General features: G+C 41.0%; 1 long non-coding RNA gene across 2 annotated transcripts; it reads left to right on the top strand.

The window, feature by feature from the left end:
- The first annotated feature begins 688 nt into the window (after positions 1-688).
- On the top strand, positions 689-3,866 carry LOC113357705. Of its 2 annotated transcripts, XR_003363849.1 has the most exons (3): positions 689-3,273; positions 3,436-3,510; positions 3,650-3,866. It is a non-coding gene; the product is annotated as an uncharacterized LOC113357705 (long non-coding RNA). The 2 variants fall into 2 exon arrangements; XR_003363848.1 differs by having other exon boundaries at positions 3,436-3,866.
- Positions 3,867-5,214: the final 1,348 nt, after the last annotated feature.

The following is a 5,214-nucleotide window of genomic DNA, read 5'->3' as shown; positions in this document are numbered from 1 at the left end:
CAAAAACCGTAAATCATCATCATCACGAGAATCAAAAGCTAGTATATAACAAAATATCAACTCGCGATCATACGAATTGATATCATCAACTCACGAAATCTGAAAAACTGAGAATTAGATTAAATTACAACCAAAAGAAAACTAACCTGAGGCTGAACTCTGCTCCATTAGCAATCAAATCCAAGCTAAGCTCCTAGAATCTGTTAAATCACCTCCGAATTAAAACCTGGAACGATCTATCTCTCACTCTGTGGTTTCTTCAAATTTGAGATTAAGAATTTTCGACTCTAGAACACACTCGAACGTAACCTGAGTTGAGATATGATGAAGAAACGATCAAATCCTCTCTGAAACTGTTAAATCGCCTCCCAAATCATCTCAGAGCTGCATCATGTTTTGAATTCAAGTTTCAGATCCAAAAATTTCGATTTCAAAATCAGGTTTTATATAACAGGAATCGTTCAAGGGTAATTATGGTATATGGGAAACTCGCAAAACCGGGACTCGTCCGTGATTTTGGACTAACTCGTCCATGTTTGGACTAATCTGTTTTGGACGGGTTTTTTTTGGACTAAACTGTACTGGGTTTCAGATAGATGGACTAAAGCGTCCTAAGCCCAGTAACTTTGTGACCAAACGTCAATATCTACGTAGTCATCACCAGTTCAGCTCCGGAGTCCCTCCCACACTTATTATCCGCAGCCATCCACAATAATTTGCAGAGCTCCTCCAACTCGACCAAATCTTAGCAACAAATCATCGTCGCCCATCATCAACAGAAAGCTAGAGGAGCAGTTGCAACCATTACCGCCTTGAATCCGGAGAATCTACACCAAGATCAACCCGGGTGATCTTTCATCGAAGACAAATTAAGAGGGCGTCAGATTTAAACAAAATAAAGCATTTAGTCTCAGTTTAGCAGAGAAGAGTCGGAACAGTGAGGAGTCGATGCTTGCACACCAACTGTTTGTACAAATTCCACAGAGAAGAGCATTTAAATGTTCAAACACCATCTTTCTGTTCCTTCCGATCACCTACGCCGAGTCACACTAGCAGCCGCTTCATCCTCCTCCGATTACATCAAGCTACACCAACGTCGCATGTCTCTTCATCGCTTGCTACTGTATGGATAAATCAAGGACAAATCAGATCCGGATATGAAATCGATTACCAGCGCTTCACTACACCAGCTCCGCTCCATCCTTATTCTCCGACTACCCCGAAGGGCATCAGCGTCTCACTGCATCAGCCGCTTCATCCTGATTCTCTGATTACCTCAAAGTACCAGCGCGTCTTCGTCGGACCGAGAATCGACACCAAGAAGAACAGTTGTCGATTGTTTTATTCGACAATATCGTCATTGAATAAGCAGGATGACGAACTATGAATCGGATCAGCGTAATTGAATAAGCCGGGTGATGAAGCCGGATGATGAGCTATGAATCGGATCAGCTTCAGCAATGTTTCTCTTTCCGCGCAACACCTTTTCTCTCCTCAACACCGCCGGTTAACCAGAGTGGATAAATCACTCTCTAGCAAGAGACCCAGCGACAACTCCAGCGAATCTAAACGAGCTTCTCAATTGGATAACAAGAAACCACAGAAAACATAATTGGCTCACAACTCTTCGGGTGAATGTTCTTGAAAAAGTTGGTAGATCCACCATAAATCAACGGAAAAGAGATAAGTCCCTCATACTTAATCTAATCTCTTTTAATTCTGATCGGTGTCATCTCTTGGCAGAAATAAAATGATTATAAAGTTGCAAAACTCATAAAAATTAATTTTGTATCGAATTGTTTCTATTGCCCTATGATGATTCTCTCTGGTTTAGTTTGAAGATAGTTTTGGTAAAGTTTTAGGGTTCTTATATGGGTTTCGATTTGTCTTTTGATTGTCAATATTTATAGAAGATCGAACATCAGGTTTAGCTCGTATTAATTCTTATTACCCGTCAATTGGTTTTGGAATTTGATTTGTTTTAATTTTGAATTTCAACTGAACTTATACTCGTTCCTGGTCGATTATATTAACATCAATTGATAAATCCCTTAGGTGTTTAAACGTGTCGACAAATGTATTCAAATTTCCAGCTCTTGAATCACAATTACTAACCAGAATTTTCCTCAATGTGGCTATTAGACAAGTTTTCAAGCACATGACAACTTAGCCGGAGCTTCCAGGCAAACAGTGAACAGGATGATGTGAACACAGACATGTTCCAAAGTTATTTGTACGAGACTTCGAATGAACGATAGAGAAGATTGTCGACTACCAATGCCAATGAAGCCTACTGCTCAGTCTGCTCTTTACTTCTTCAAAACCTCTAATTGCCTCCTTGGGATGTTGGGACAGTGAGGATACTTAGCTCAAAGTAGCCTCGGAAACTCCTTGTAATTTGCCATATACAAGCGTCGTAAGCAGACTTTGAATGGATTTTGGAAAGCTCAACTGAAGATCACTACATCATCGCCATCTGGAATGGATTTTGAATACCACTAAGCACATGAAAGATAAGTTTCTATTGTCTTCTTCAAATCTAGGTTGCAAACTGTATATCAATTCTTCAATAACAATTTTATAATTTGCTAGTGAATGAAGACGTAAGAATGACCTGTGACCTTCCGCTCCTATGAGTTATGAATGCTGACCTTAAACCTAGTCATATGTTTAACTCTTTATGATGTTACCAGGAGCTCCACGACCTGGCTCCATGATAAATGACTTGTGTATCTGAACTTAATTTAAAGCATGCTGTAATTTATTTGCTGATTGCGCATTTTTTGTAAGCTCCATGATAACCTTAGCAAGGTCTATTAGATAGTTGAATGTATACCCTAATTACAGCCCACCTGTAAGCATGTATCTATAGAAATTTCCTCTCTTCATTTAGTTGTGGTGTAGAGCTGAAGTTGATGAGCATAGGCTCTTTTATCCCTCTCTTGCTACTCCCTTGATCGAGCTCCATTTTCTTAAACGGAAAATATCACATTATTTATTTTATCAACAGCTATGCCTATACTGCTTACTGTAGAATATCACATGATACCTTGATGTTCTGCTATTTGATTCATTGGCCAGAAAGTCCCCGAAAATTGTCACTCAAGGAAGAGAAAATTGTCACTTAAGGAAAAGCGCTCAGCTCCAACATCTGTGCATCGATGGACTGCCACTATCCCCAGCAGAACTAAAAGCGAGCAGCAGCTAATGCAACCCGCATTAGCGTCACTGGAGTGCATCAGCGCCACTTTTCCCTCGTGCACAGAGGACAGGGTAAGATTTATCTATCTTCCCTTAGTTTTTGATTCATTCCATTGCTCGCGTCACACATTAACAAATACATGCATGTCGTAACCCTTTAGATTCAACAAACAATATTCATCATATGTTGCTCATTTCCCTTGGCTTACTTCTGTGCATTTCTCACTTGATAAGTCATTATAGTCGCGTGATGCCATGAATCCTCTGAGCTTGCCAAGCTGTCAATCAGTGACCTATTTCTTCATAGAGGTGAGCTCGAATATTGGAATTCTGTTTACTTTACGATTAAGGGATGATCACTCTTCCCACTTTATTACTACAAATCGCACCCAGTAATGGCTCACATGAGTTATATCTCACATGTGTATGTTGTCACCTTTATCACTAGGGTATACATGTTCGAAAGTTTTAACATCAGATGTATCTGCGCCTTACTTCTCAATATCGCTCTATTAAGAAAGAGCCAAGATCATGCCATTGTCAGAGTATGATTGCATTATCTCACAATTACATTTTTGCTAAACATGCAAGACCACTCACCATAATGAGTATATGTACCCATCTCACGTATTTAGTATATTAATTCAAGAAGTGTCCAAGATAGCACCTATTTGTGTATTGATATTTGAGTTCCATGAAACCCGCGTATGGCACATAATTAGATAGCCGCATATGTTAAACACCATCTTACTAGTTTAGAGTTTCATGTCAGGAATTGAATTGTGATAACACCTGTGAATTTAAAACAGCCATGAATATGGCCGAGTAATGAGAAAAAGTGACCTCGAATGCACCATGAGAAACGAGAAAAGGTGGCCTCGAGTGCACCATGAGAAATGAAAAAGGCTACGAGTGCACCATGAGAAATGAAAAAGGCTACGAGTCCAAGAAAGGACTAGGCTCTGTGCATGGCTTAATGAAGTGCACCAATAGTCCAAGAAAGGACTAGGCTCCGTGCATGGCTTAATGAAGTGCACCAACAGTCCAAGAAAGGGATAGGCTCCGTGCATGGATTAGGTGAAGTGCACCAATAGTCCAAGAAAGGACTAGGCTCCGTGCATGGCTTGGATGAAGTGCACCAATAGTCCAAGAAAGGACTAGGCTCTGTGCATGGCTTAATGAAGTGCACCAATAGTCCAAGAAAGGGCTAGGCTCCGTGCATGGCTTAGATGAAGTGCACCAATAGTCCCAGAAAGGGCTAGGCTCCGTGCATGGCTTAGATGAAGTGCACCAATGGTCCAAGAAAGGACTAGGCTTCGAGCATGGCTTAATGAAGTGCACTGACAGCCCCAGAAAGGGCCAAGTCTCGCGTACGACCCAATGAAGTTCGCCAATAGTCCTAGAAAGGACTAGACTACGTGTATGGCTAAATGAAGTGCACCAATAACCCAAATGTGGCTAGGTTCCGTGCGTGACTAAATGAAGTGCACCAATAGCCCAGAGTTTGGCTAGGCTCCGTGCATGACCAATGAAGTGCACCAGTAGCACCGAGTACGGCTAGGCTATGAATACAACCCATAAAATGAATATAAAGCCTCGAGTACGGCTAGATGGAACAAAACCCCGAGCATAATAAATGAATAAAGCTCCGAGTATGACTAGGGTATAAGTACGGTCGTTAAAATGAAAACAGCCGAGTGGTGAAACAAGATGGCCTTCAGTGCGGCATGAACTGAAAATAGCTACGAATACGGCTGAGTCATGAGAAATAAAAAAATAGCCTCGAATGCGCCATGAGAAATAAATACGTATCAAACGTTCCCGATTTATACGGGCGTAAACTGAAACTCCGCACTCAATACGCGCAGTTTCTCAGCTTCCCGGATTATTCGCGTCTTTTACGATCCGAAGTAGAAACGTGCGTATTGGTTCAGCCCAATAGTATCTGTACTGGGCTAACTTAAGAGCCTCTTTCGAGGCTCAACTACCCTTTTTTAAATTTTTCCCAAAAAA

The sequence above is a fragment of the Papaver somniferum genome, chromosome 3 (assembly GCF_003573695.1).
Source record: "Papaver somniferum cultivar HN1 chromosome 3, ASM357369v1, whole genome shotgun sequence".
Classification (NCBI taxonomy): Eukaryota; Viridiplantae; Streptophyta; class Magnoliopsida; order Ranunculales; family Papaveraceae; genus Papaver; species Papaver somniferum.
Note: the sequence above shows the minus strand (reverse complement) of the source record. Positions and strands in the feature narration are given on the sequence as shown.